General features: G+C 49.6%; 1 pseudogene; it reads left to right on the top strand.

The window, feature by feature from the left end:
- Positions 1 to 4,228: 4,228 nt before the first annotated feature.
- LOC125404885 (ubiquitin-conjugating enzyme E2 C pseudogene) lies at positions 4,229 to 4,627 on the top strand (annotated as a pseudogene).
- Positions 4,628 to 14,521: the final 9,894 nt, after the last annotated feature.

Here is a 14,521-nt window from a genome sequence, read left to right as displayed (position 1 = left end):
ACAGGGCGTTGGATCCCACAAAACTGGAGTCACAGGCAGTTGTGAGCTGACTCGTGGTTGCCGGGCACCGACCCTGGGCCCCTGGAAGTGTAGGGTTAAAACTAAGTCCACATTGTCAAACACCATCTTACAGAAAGCCAGTGACTGGAGAGTCACCTTTCCCCCAGTTCAGCTCAGCTCCTGGAAAACCCACAAACTGTGCCTGGATAGAGGCTGGAGCTGTACCTTGGGCATGGACCAGCTTGCTTAGGCAACCTGATTGTTCCCGACCAGCTTTTAGATGTCTTATCCTGCCGGTAGTGCTTCCCTTTATAAACCCTGCTCCCTGGATACCCGGAGCCACTCTCTGACTCCCACTGTGTCTGTAGCCCAGGCTTTCCTCAAGCTTGCTATGTATCTGAGTCTAAGGCTGGTCTTGAACTCCTTGATCCTCTTAGCACCACTTCCAAGGGGAGGGATTGCAGACACGCACTATCACGTCTGCCTTTGGCTTACGTGGTGTCTGTGTAGACCAGGCTGGCCTCAAATTGTGGCAGTTTGCCTGCTCTGCCTCTTGAGGCATATGCTGCCACAGCAGTCCACAGTCCTCGCTACGCTTGAGGTTCAGCAGGAAAGTGAACAAGGGCTATATCAGAGGAAAAGAGGTCTGTGGAGACCTGTCGGCAAGTCTGTGCTATAGTGATGCTTTATTGTTATTTTTGGAAGAAAAGTGAGGCAGAGAAGCAGACAGACTTGATCTCAATGGACTGAGACTGCATTATTGGGACAGCGCGGGACCCCAACCCTCCGTGGATGAAGTTGGGTGCATTTAGAGAGACTGGGGGACAGGTATATATGCCTAGGTAGCTACCAGGAAGTTACAGGATCTTTTTTTTTGTGGTTTGGGAGCAGAGTGGGTTGTTTTCAATACCCCGACAGTTTCTGCACATAGAGCAGAAGGTCAGACGAGGGCCAAGCAATTCTTTACAGCTCGGGGCTATTGCGCAGTACAGCCTGATTCAATTCTTCATGACCAGAGGCCAACACCCACCAGTTTTCCTGCGTAGTACCCCCCTTCCATTCTCCAGTCGTCTGATAAAACTCTGCGCCTCAAATCCAAGGCCCAGCCTTTTATAAGATAAACTACTGAGCCACACCTGCAATCCTGATCATTTCATTTTATTTATTTAAAAAAAATGGTATCCTGGGCATTAAACACAGGACCTTCCCCGTGCTAGGCAAGAGCCCTTGAATTCTTTTTTCGACATGATCTTGCTATAGAGCCCAAGCTGGCCTGGAGTTTCTGATCCTGCTGTCTCCGTTTCCGGAGTGATGGAGATAACCGTGCACCATCACGCATCAGGGTTCTATTTTCAGCTTGTGGACCAAGGTAACGCCAGACAACCAGATTCTAGGCAGGGATGCCCAAAGGCTCCACGGTTGGCCAAACAGATTAGGCCTTTCCGGGGCCACCATAAATCAAGCGTTTGGGAGGAGCCAATGGGAAGAGGATTATCGAGCTCTGAAGCTGGGAGGATGGTCTAAGAAGTTGTTGAAGCCTTTGCTGCTACCACTAGGGGGAGACTCTCCTCCGAGGTGAAGCTAACAGCCAGGAAAGGAAGGAGAGAGAGGTGTCTGAGACACCAAGGGAAGTGAGTTTCTCCTAGAAGTAGTGGAGAGTTCTAGTTCTACAGAAGCCGGAAGAAAAGAATACGCCCCGGACTCCAGTCGTTGAAGTTATGTCTGCTTCCAGAGCCTTTTGACTTCGTAGTTTCTGTTGGAACCATGATGCTGCCATGAATAGCTTGCTCAGAGGGCTGAGGCGCTGGCCTGGCCGTGCATGGGGTGAAGGCTGCCTCACATTTTGGGCATGTCATGTCCCCACGACTCCACCTCTCACAATGATGGTTGATTGGGGCAGGGTTGGACAGAAAATGTGTGTGGAGGTCATCACTCTGTATACAAGGACAAATCAGGATTTGTTTAGATTCATTTGAACTTAGCCGTAGAACAGGCCTGGAGAGGGAGCAGAAAACATTACCCACCCCTCCAATAAAGAGAAGTGGGGATGGCTAGATGGCTCGGTTGGCTGTTCTTTGACCCTCATGTTCATTCACGCTGTGGTGTTTATGCCTGTACACACACACACACACACACACACACACACACACACACACACACACAAACACCCTGGGATGTGAGCCTGAAGTTTCTGACTCAGGAGTCCTAAGGCAGGACACAAGCTTGCTTCTGCCACCCTTCGCGATGTATGGTCTCATGCTCTGCTATGGAGCTGCAAACTCACCCCAAAGACTCCGATATTTCTGGTTTGGTTTGGTTTTGAGACACAATCTTGGGTTTATTACGTAACCTAGGTTGGCTTCAAACTCACAGTCCCTCTGCCTCTACTTAAGTGCTGAGATAACAGGCGTGTATGACCAAGTCCTGCAATTGTCATGAGTGTGTGCGCGTGTGTATGTGTGTGTGCGCGTGCACGTCCATTTGAACGTGCTTGCGTGCTTGCTGGGGAAAGAGAACCACAGCTTTGTGAGCATCATGCAGCACACTCCGCTGCTAAACTGTAGTCTTGCTCTTTGAGTTTCCTTTTTTTTTTTTTTTAAACGAGTCCCAGGTGTTGCTGATGCTCCTGGGGCATTTTGAAAACGACTGCCTTAAAATAGCATATGAAGCCGAGTGCGCTCTTTGTAAGCGTTCACTAGAAATGAAATCCAGTTCCTTCCCTAGGAGGCTGTGCGGGGAACTCCATCTTGGTCTATGCTCTCTCCAGTGTGGGCCCAGCACTGAGGAGGTCCTCACTCGGCACCTAGGATAACTAAGCAGTAGAGAGGTTTCCTGCCCCAGGCCCCACTGACTCTGGACACTTTTGAGGGGAGGACTCACAGTACAGCTGGGTGTCTGCCAAGGAGCTGCACTGGCTCCCCACTGTTTGGCTGACAGCCACAGGCTTCCTGGCAGATACAGAGCACTTTGCAGTCTAGAAAGTGAGGCCCACTTTGGCCAGGCAGTTCCGGACGGAGTTTCAGCACTGAGTGTATCTGAAGCGGTGTCAGTGCCCCTCCCATTGGTTCTCTCAAGAGTCTAAAGACGCTGTGCTACGCTGTGTTGGCACCTGTGCTCTGGGTGGCCACAGGCAAGGTCTAACCTTGGGCAAGGATACCAGGTAGCTCAGGACTTAGGCCTCTGCGGCTGGGAGTCAAGGTCCGTGTGGCTCCTGTTGGTGCCGCAGATGTCACACGGAGGGTTGTAGCAGGTCACAGGCAGTGCAGTGCTTGGTGGCTGTCCCTAGTAAATGGCAACCACAGGCCTCCAATGAGCAGAGATGCCCTGCTTCTGGTCAGCTGGAAGAGCACACGATGTCATACAAATTCTGCCTGCATTAGGGGCGAGGGGATCTCAGAATTAGAGAGAGTGTACAGGTCTGGGAGGATGAGGGTGTCCTGGCTGGTTTTATGTCAGCTTGACGCAAGCTGAAGTCATCAGAGAGGAGGGAGCCTCTGTTGAGAAAATGCCTCCATAAGATCAGGCCGGAGGTGAGCCTGTGCGGCATTTTCTTAATTAGCAATTGATATGGGTGAGCTCAGCCCACTGTGGGTGTTGCCATCCCTGGGCAGAAAGTCCTGGGTTCTATAAGAAAGCAGACTGAGCAAGCCATGAGGAGTGAGCCAGTACGCAACATCCCTCCATGGCCTCTGCCTCAGCTCCTGCCTCCAGCTCCCTGCCCTGCTTGAGTTCCTGTCCTGGCTTCCTTCAGTGATGAACAGCAATGCTGAAGTGTAAACCTTATAAACCCTGCCCTCCCCCAACCTGCTTTGGGTCATGGTGTTTCATTGCAGCAGTAAAACTAGGAGAGTGCAAGGGTTCCTGATGCATGTGCAAAGGGGACCTGATGTGTGTGAGATGAGTTAGAAGGGAGGTGTGAGGAATGAGGTGTATGTTGGAGGGTTTGCAGGACTGGGCAAGGAGAAAGCCAAGGCCAGGAGGTGCAGGGCAAGGGATGGAGAGCTCCGCGTGGGCAGCACCAACGTCGGCACCCTCAGCAGGTAAAGAGTAGGTGGCTGCCAGTTGCCCTTCCGTGCCCACACTCCTGTCTCAGCGCCAGCACTCTGGGGACGGCCTCACAAAACTGCGACCCAGATGCCACCATCGTTGCTGCCAGTTCGCAAGGGAGCTGAGCCCAGCAGGGGCAACCAGCTGGGGCCCTGTGGGCAAGAGACTACAGCAGGACCTGATGACCCCCCTGATGTCTGGCAACAGAGGAATTCCCACCTTCCCTGAATCAGACAACATGTTCTAGCGGGAAGGGACCATCCACAGAGCAGCTGGCACCGTGCACGGAAATCTGAGGTGTAAACTCTCCCCTACAGCACCCCCACAGTGATGTCCCTCTCACCCTGCTACCACCCCAGCGTGGACACCAAGGGCAACATCTGCCTGGACATCGTCAAGGATAAGTGGTCCCCACTATATGATGTCAGGACCATCTTGCTCTATACCCAGAGCTTGCTAGGAGAATCCACCATCGATAGCCCTGGGCACACATATGCTGCTGAGCCCTGTCAAGCCCCTGGCACTTCAGAAGTGCCTACAAGGAACCTCTTCAAAGCGGGACTCCAGTCAGGAGCCGTGAAACAAGCTGTCCAGCCTCTTTTTCATGTCATCCTTTTTCTTAGATGATCTGTCTTTTCCTTGATTTCTAAACAGTGGCGTTATTTTTGTTCTGTTTTTAAAATTAAGTCTACTTGAGCCCTCCAATGTACCCCAAATAAATACACATTGATTACTTTTGTATATATAAAAAGAACAGGTGGCTGGCCACGCACCAGTGATCATGCACCAGCACACGGATAGGTCCCTGGGACGGCTAAGGACTGGAGGCCGAGTCTCTAGAGTGGCAAAGGGGTGGGAACTGAGAGAGCAAGCCCTGGAAGATTTATTTTGTATTTAATCGTTTTGTTTTGTTTTGAAACAAGGTCTTGCTATGTATGCAGTTCAGGCTGGGCGAACTCACAGCCCTTCTGTCTTCGGTACATAACAAAGGCAGGTACGGTGATAGATCTGAACTGGGGGCTGGATTTCAGGATGGAGCGAGCACTTCAGGTTGGGTCCGTATGGGGTCTAGACCATAATAGAGTCAGCGGGTTTGTGGCTGGTGCCAGGGGGAAGCATAAGGTCTTGGGGACTAATTGGTGCATGGCACACAGATGAACTATGAGCTGAGCCCAGGCAGGTGTGGAGCCAGCTTCTCCAGATGAGCAACCAAGTGGTTGGATGGAGGCCCTAGGCACTTACGCCAAAGGCTTCTACCCGGGAAAGCCTTGCCCACTCAGTAACCGGCCAGTTTCACAATAGATATTGAGCATGGAGCAGCAATGAGTGCCCAGAGAGGGCACATATCAGCCACGAAACCTTGGAAATAGGAGCTCAATGCCAGCAACTCATGGAATATATGCAAGGACGATAAGAGGGCCAAAAGGATGTCATAGATGTGGGCAAGGCAGACCGGGACGCTGGTGATTGGCAGGGTGGTACAAAATGATGGTAGCAATGGACTCTTTCTCTCCTCCCGTTTCCATGCAGGAGTGTGGTGTGCATGTGCACATCTGCATGTTGGATGTGTGGGAGAGTGTCCCTGTACCTGTGTGCGTATGCAGGGGAGAGCCTGAGGTTGATGTTGGGAATATCCTCTTCCGCTTAGCTGGGCTCTCAGTCAAAGCCAGAGCTTGTCGCCAGGGCTAGTCTCACTAACTAGCCTTCTCTGGAGAGCCCCTGTCCTGCTCATCTGGGTCTGGAATTCCAGGTAGGCCGACACACCCATCTGGTGTTTTCCAGTGTATCTAAACCCTGGTCCTCACATTGGGAAGCAAACATTTTAACTACTGAACAATCTCTCTCTGATTCCCAGGGGTGGCATCTGGTCAGCAGTCTCTGGACACCCTGAAGGTGAACTGGCCAAGCAGCCATTGTCAACACCCAGTACTGTGTCTGCACCTAGTCAAGTGTTTAGTCTCTGGGCAGCCAGAGGGGGCATCTCTGGAATCCCCCATTGAGTTAGCACACAGTCCCACCAGGGGGCGTCAGTGTGCTGCTAGGAAAGCCGGCACCCTGAAGGTACCAGGGCTGTGGGAGGTAGGTCTCTTCACAGCATCCAAGTTCTGTGGATTCTCCTGGTCACAGCACATTGTTGGGAAGATGGATGAGGTATGGGATGGGGGGTGAAAATGCAGGGGAAGATGGGGAGATGGGTAGGGGGAGAGTGTGGAGAGGTGGGGAGGTGAAGTTTGTCAATTTTGAGCTCTGGGGAATCAGTGTTATCACATTTACTTGAACCCCCAGGTTAGTTCAGTGACTGAGGGAGGCCCTGCTGAGCCTCCAGGAGTCTGTCTACAATGCCTGTAAGTACTTGGGGCAGCCATTTGTGGTCTTTGGAAGTTCTCAGAGAGTAAGAATGTTATATCCCGAGAAACCAAGATTCCAAGGCTTGGGAGATGGCTCAGACGCTGTGCAAGTGTGAGGACCTTAGTTCAAATCCTGGAACCCACAGGTAAGGCACGTGTGGTAGCACACATCTATAATCCACATCTGTAATCCCAGTATTCTTACAACAGGATGGGACACAGAGACAGGAGGAGCCCTGGAAGTCGCAGCCAGCTAACCTGTGTGCAATGGCAAACATCTAAAGGAGAGACTGTGTAAAAATATTTGAGTCGAGGTCTCACTATGTAGCCTTGGCTGGCCTAGAGTTCACTTTGTAGACCAGGCTGACTTCAGACCTACTCGGCATCTGTATTCTGAGTGCTGGGACTAAAGGTGTATGGCACCATAACCAGCACATGGGGTGGCGGCCTGTATGTGGGGTGGTGGCGGCCTGTATGTGTCGCGGCACAGTGTCAAGGTCAGAGGGCAACTTTTGGTAGTCATTTCTCTCCTTCCACCACATGGGATCCAAACTCAAATCATTAGGCTTTGGTGGCATCTCACTGGTCCTGGATTTGGAAATTTTGTCCCAGAATTCTCACCTGCTAGAATGGACAGTCCGCCAAGCCAGAAACCCACACCTTTTTCTTTTTCTTTTTAATTAATTTTTATTGAGCTCTACATTTTTCTCTGCTCCCCTCCCTGCCCCTCCCCCCTCCCCCCCTCCAACCCTCCCCCAAGGTCCTAGAATCAACAAGTCTTTAGTCACAAGGCCTGAGCATCCTCACCCTAGTTTCTAGGAACTGAACCCGGACCCTAGATATCTCTTGTACAATTTGAATGTGAAATGACCCCCAGAAGCTGACACATGTTAGAACAAGCTGTCTCCAGCTGGTATTATTTTGCAACTATGACCTACCTAGCAGAAGGGAGTGACTGGGGATAAATGTGTTTTTAAAAACTTTTATTAGACGTATTCATTTTATTTTATATGAGTGTTTTGCCTACATGCATTATTGCATCCCACGTGTGTATGGTGCCTGCAGAAGTCAGAGAGGGGAAACAGATCTGGAACTGGAGTTAGGGATGGTTGTGAACCACCATGTGGGTGCTGGGATCTGAACCCCAGTCCTCTGCAAGAGTAGCCAGTGCTCTTAACTACTGACTCATCTCTCCAGTCCTGGCTGGTGGTGAACCTTGAAGGTGATCCCCACTTCTGTTTCCTGCCAGAGTTTTCTGCTTCCTGATTCACGAAGATGTGAACAAGCCGCTTCACTCATCCCCGATGCCACAGGCCAAGATACACCAGCTTCCATGCCTTTACCGGCCTAAGGGCCTATGTTCCCATGTTGTGAGTTCACAGGAACCTTGCTGTCTGAAGTTGTTTTTGTCCGGACTTTTGGTACGGTAACAAGAAAAGTACATACACCCTAAACTGCCCTTCTCAATGACTCAGCCATCCTTCCCCATACACACAATACAGTCTGTCCCACCCCAGGTAGAGTGATAGGAAATAGGCCTTTGGAGTTAAGGAATGTGGCTCCTAGGTCCTCAGAAACTTCTAGCCCTTCCCTGGAAGGGTGGGTGCTGACACTGAGGTTCTGGAACACAGAGGTGTAGATGTGTAGGTTTGTGTAAAATGCAGCGTGGCAAATTCAGGACTGTGTCTGTCCCAAAGTGTGTAGGCTATGGAACTTGGGGACTGCAGCTGAGGGGCCAGGACAGTCCCTGGTGTGGTACACATGCCTGTAATCCCAGTCTTTGGGGGGCTGAGGCAGGAGGACCTCACATTTGAGACCAGCCTTGGGGCATATAATGAGTTCAAGTTTAAAGTGGGGCTTGGTGAGGAGGCCTGTCTAAGGGAATGACTCAGGTCGTTAGAGTCTGACAGGGCTGCACCGGGGAGGGACACTGGTCAGCACAGATCATATCACCGGTCTCTGTTTGAACTGATCACACAAGCTGTCATGTGTGAGGGAGGCCTTCAGTCATTGCAGTGACAGTGTATCAGTGCCTGCCGCCAGTGTGGGCAGTTACAACTGCATCCTACGGTCACCCAGCTGCAGCCGATAGCGTGTTCAAGGAGGGGTAGGGAATGGGTGTTGTGGGGGCTGGGATACTGAGGCAGTTAGGTCTTTGGAGATCTTGGTGACTCTCCGTGTTAGCTATTTAATCTTAACTACAGCCCTAGAGTTATGTCTTCTTATCTTTTTCTTCACTCAGGAAAGGATTTTTCTGTGTAGCCCAGGTTATCCTGAAACTCACTCTGTAGACCAGGCTGGCTTTGAGCTCAGAGATCCACCTGCCTCCGCCTCCCGAGTGCTGGGATTAAAGGCGTGCACCACCACCGCCCGGCTTCTTACCATTTTGATTCCACAATAAAGACACCGAGGTCTTTATGGCTCAGTAGGGACAGTGTTTGCCTAGTGTCACGAGTGTGTTCTATTAGAAACATAGGTGATGGCTGGCCAGATGGCTCAGCAGGTAAGGTGCTTGCTGCCAAGTTTGCAACCTGCATTTGATGCCCAGACCCTGCATGGTGGAGAGAAAGAACCTTCTCCTTGAATTTGTCTTCTAACCTCCACATGCTCGTCATGAGATGTGCCACCTCCTCTCTCATCTTGCAGAAACACACACACAAGACACACACACACACATAGAGACACATACACACAAAATACACATGCACACAGAGACACACACACAAGATATACACACAGAGACACATACACACAAGATACACATGAACACAGAAACTCACACACAGATGCACACACACAGAGATACATACACACAAGATGCACACACACAGACACACACAAGATGCCCACACACAAAGACATGTACACACAAGATACACACACACACAAGATGCACACACACAGAGACACATACACACAAGATGCACACACACACACACACAAGATGCACACACACAGAGACACACACACAAGATACACATGCACATAGAGACACACACAAGATGTACACACAGAGACACATACACACAAGATGCACATACATACAGAGACACACAGACACACAAGATGCATATGCAGAGAGACACACAGACACACACAAGATGCACACATACACACGAGATGCACACATACACACACACAGACACACGCAGATCCTCACACACAGACACACATATATGAAAGCATAAAAACTAAAGAAAAAAAGAAACATAGATAGACAGGTTTGCATCTTCCCACAATGTCAGGATTTATTGACTAAACAATAAATTCACACGCCCCATTGATTTGTTTGGGTTGCAATTTGTCAAATAGTCCTGATTCCATTGATATCTGGACATTAGCCACGAATGACCTTGAACTTGTGATCCTCCTGCCTTTACCTCCTTGTGCTGGGATTACAGGTGTGTACCCCGACATCCATTTCACACAGTAACGGGGACTGAACCCAGCCAGGGCTCTACACATGCTAGGCAAGCATTCTGCCAGCTGAGCTATACCCCACAGCCCCCAACACAGGCTTTTATTCCAGTCTTAATGACTAATATTAACTCTCAGACCACACATCAATACTTCATCTCATAACTGTCAAATATGCAGGTTGCTGAATGACTAAGAGAGAGTTCAAGAGACTGTGGAGTCCGGAGAGGATGCTCAGAGGTGGCCGACCTAGAGCTGACACAGGTGCAGAGGAAGTTTCTGAACGAACCAGACATCTTCAGAGCCACACGTGCAGGCTCCGAGGTGTCAGATGCGGGTCTGGTGACAGCTGGTCAGGGCTAGTTTGAAATGACTGAATGTCACGTCAAGAGGAACAGTACTCAAACTGGAGACAGAGGCATGTGTCCTTCGCTGTGGCAGTTTTCCTGAGGGTGGCCTGTGACAAGTGGCCTGGTGACTAATCAGTGAACCTGATACATTTTGATCTTGGGGTGCACCTCTTCTAGTCCCAGGTAAGGGTGCTCCATCTGGTCTGGTCTGGGTTGATAAACTCACACGGCTGCTTTTTGTTTGTTTGTTTGTTTGAGTAATTTGGTATCTTTTCAAGAGTCATTATTTATCAATGTAGATAAATTATCTGCCATTGTGTGCCTCCTACTGTTGCTTTAGGAATGGAGTCGTTCTAGGTGTGGCACAGAGTCTGCTAGCCGGTACTTAGCTGAACGCGAGTAGCCTAGATCAGGCCCAGCCTGTTTCCATTCTTAGAACCACAAAATAAAAAATAAGAAGAGAAAGAAAGAAGCAAGCTAAGGTCCAGAGAGGTTACCCAAGGCCTCAGAGTAGTGAGTGACAGCCAGGTCACCTGCTCTAGGGTACTTATCTAGAGAGGTTACCCAAGGCTTCACAGTAGTGAGTGACACCCAGGTCATCTGCTCCAGGGTCCTTGTCTTTCTTCTTTCGTTTGTGTTTGTTCATTTTTACTGTTTCTTCTCTTGAGATAGGGTCTCTTGTAACCCGTGCTAGCCTGGAACTCACTATGCCAACAGGCTGACCTTGAACTCCCGATCATCTTGCCTTTGCCTCCCAAATGCTGAGATTACAGATGTGCACACCATGCCTGGCTTTCTTTCCTCTCTAGTTCTCCCCATTTAGAATAGCCTAATTAAGTGTGCTCTAGCCTAAGTGGTTATTCACTGCCAAGTGGTCAGCCCTAAACACACACGCGTATGAGCAACGCTAAATGCACTCAGCAGGCTGCACTTATGCATTTTTATGTGCATGTACATGTCATGATAATATTTTAACAATGAAAACAACAGAGATGATGCATCAAAGAAGAAGGGGGGCTTGGGGACTTGAGGTCAAGGAGGGGGGCAGTGGGTTGAAGCAAGGTTGAAGATGATCAAAATATAATACATACATGTATGAAATGTCATGATGAAGCCCAATAGTTTGTTCAATTAATAGGTGCTTAAAATGACTATATACAAAGATATATATGTAAGGTAAAGACCTTACAACCACAGCAACACTCCTAAATCTTCCCCGAGGAGAAATTAGGGACATTCCAGCAGCCACATTCAAGGCTCAGAGAATTTGGAGACTTCTGGAGTCCGTGTTAGGGACAGTGAGCACTCTTCATAGGGCACTTTGCATGAGCTGGGGTCTGCTCGAAGTATGTGCCATGTGCTGAACTCATCCCCTCCTCAGAGGGACCTGATGAGATAGGAGTTTAAGACCTTCTATCCTGGGGTCTGGAGAGGTGGCTCAGTGATTAAGAAGTCCTTAGTTCAATTCCCAGCACCACATGGTGGCTCACAACCATCTGTAATGAGATCTTTTATCCCAGTGGGGCATGTATTACACTGTAATTCCGCACTGGGAGGCTGAGGTAGGACTACCATGAGCTTGATTCTGGGTTACATAGTGAATTCCAGAGTTCTGGGCTAGCCTGGGCTAGCATGAGACACAAAACCACCCAGTACAATGTTAAAACCCAAGTGCAGGGCCCGAGAGATGGTTCAGCAGTTAAGCACTGGCTGTTCTTCTAGAGGACCAGGATTTGTTTCTCAGCATCCACATGGTCGCCTCCATGAGCAGTGTATGACTGTGGTACAGCACTATACATGCGAACAAAACACCCATGTACATAAAAGAAAACATATGAATTAGCCAGTGTAGTGGTGCCCACCTTTAATCCCAGCACTCGGGAGGCAGAGGCAAGAAGATCCCTGTGAGTTCAAGACCAGCTTCGTCTGCAGAGTGGATTTTAGGCCAGCCGGGGCTACAGTGAGCCCCTGCCTCAAAAAACAAAACAAAAGAAAAGCAAACACATCCATCATAGACCTGGGAAAGCGACTCAGTCAGCAAAGCGATTGCTGTGAAGACTTGAGAAGCTACGCTCGGTTCCACCGTCCATGTCAGGCCCAGGAAGGGGGCAGGCACTTGTAGCCCCAGTGCCGCAGGTGAGAGACAGGGGAAGATCCCTGGGGCTCACTGGCCAGACAGTCTAGCTAATTGGTGAACTTCAGGTTCAGGGAAGACTCTGTCTCAAGAAAAAAAAAAAGGTGGAAACTGATTGAGAAAGACATCTATGTTCTTCTGTGGCCTACACATACATGTATGTAAACATGGGCATACACATATACACAAATAAAACCTTCAACTGGTGGCACAAGCTGACCAGAACTCATATGTAGCTTCTTCTCCTTTTGGAGGGCTTGTTTGTTCCTTTTGAGACAGGGCTTCTCTGTGTAGCCCTGACTGTCCTGGAACTCATTCTGTAGACCAGTCTGGCCTCGAACTCAGAGATCCACCTGCCTCTGCTCCTAACATAGAAGACTTCCTATAGCCTGACTTTATCGCTCCTAATGGGACTATCCAGGCTATTTGGCTTGGTTTTGGCCGTGGTTGTTGATACCAGATCAGCCAGAGTTCCCAGTCACATACACAAACTTTGGATGAGTCATGGCCATGATTTCAGGTGCAGATCCAGCTGTGGTCACAGCTGTAAGCCCTGGCTCGGCTTCAGGTGTCTTTCACCATGGTCTCGGACTGTTTGGAGTCCTTCAGACATGTCATCTTGAAATCTGGGTGGATTTTACAGGATGCAAGCCTGTAATCCCAGTTCTTTGAATGCTGAGGCAGGAGGATTTCAAGTTCAAGACCAGACTGAGCTTCATCGTGAGCTCAAAGACTCAACATACATGGACACACACACACACACACACACACATACACACACACACACACCATCTTGACACTGGTTGTGTGCCCAGATGGTCTGGGTTATGGGCACACACTTAGGTTTGTGCTTTACAAAGTGATGGGCAGTCCCATCTGAACATGAACAGGCACTGCAGGGGACTGGGAATTGGGGTGGTATCACTAGGAAAGAATGGGATTTCAGGGAAGAGCTCAATTTCCCCTCAGTCAGAACCCATGGAGCTTGGATGGAGAGAACACAGCAGAACTGGATCCTGGTACCTGGCCTCATCTCTGACCTGCCTCCATATCTGGGCTCCCAGGCTTCCTGGCACTGGATCCTCAGCATTCAGAAGCCAGCAGGGTTGTCGGCTATGAATGAAGCAGCTCTGTGTGCATCAGCAGAAAGAGAAAGCCAGGGCTGAGGAACAATACAGCTGCGGTCAGCACAGCCTGGCTAGGGAAAAGGGCAACAGTCAGCTGGAGAGCGCCAGCTTCACGTGAAGACAGCTGGGTTCAATTATTTAAAAATCGGGGGAGGGGCAACAAGATCGCTCACTGGGGTAAAGGCACTGCTGCCAAGCCTGACCCTTGAGTTTGAGCCCTGGGGACCTACAATGACTCCTGCAAGTTGTACTTTGACTCCCATGTGAGCACTGATGCACATGCACCTACCTGCCCAAGTCCCAGGGCCAAGCAGCTCAAAACACAACATATTCTCCGAGGACTTAGTTTATCACATCAAGTATCCTTGAGAGTGCAGGTGTGTGTGTGCGTGTGCATATGTGTGTGTACGTGTGTGTGTGAGTGTGCCTGTGAGGGTGTGAGTGCTTTCCAGCAAAAGGCATTCATTTTTCATAGCTTTTGGTACCTGAAGCCAATATGAGTGGATAATTGTGTTTGTCCTATAAACTGGTCTCCATCCCTTTCTCCATCTCCCTCTTTATGATGGCAGTGCCCAGGGCCTCACACAGCAGGCCAGGCAGAATAATTTACCACTGAGCTGCAGCCCCAGCCCCTCCTCATAAGTGACTTCTAGGTCGCTTCTTTATTGCTGAACCATATCCTAGTTCTAGCTCTTTTGAGACGGGGTCTTCCCGGGATCTCAGGCATGTGGCACCAGGCCTGGATAGCTCTGTGTATTTTGTATCTAGTTGGAACACAGCATTTTGACCTGAATCAGCATTTGAGCAGAGGGTCAGTCCCTGAGCCTTTCCAATACTTCGGATGGGTCTCACTTGAGCCAAATGCAAAGAACAAACAAATAAACAATCCAATGTGGACCTGGGCATGGTGGCACACACCTTTAATCCCACCACTCAGGAAGCAAAAGCAGGCAAATTTCTGTGAGTTCAAGGCTAGCCTGTTCTACACAGAAAATCACAGGCCAGACAGGGTTACATGGTGAGACCTTGTCTTAAAAAAATTCTGAGGTATAAATCTTGCTTTATAAGAGCTATTTATCTCTTCAAAGAAATCACAGT

Source organism: Myodes glareolus, chromosome 1 (genome assembly GCF_982192425.1).
Source record: "Myodes glareolus chromosome 1, mMyoGla1.1, whole genome shotgun sequence".
Classification (NCBI taxonomy): domain Eukaryota; kingdom Metazoa; phylum Chordata; class Mammalia; order Rodentia; family Cricetidae; genus Myodes; species Myodes glareolus.
The sequence above is the reverse complement of the archived record's forward strand: the minus strand, read 5'-3'. Positions and strand labels throughout refer to the sequence as shown.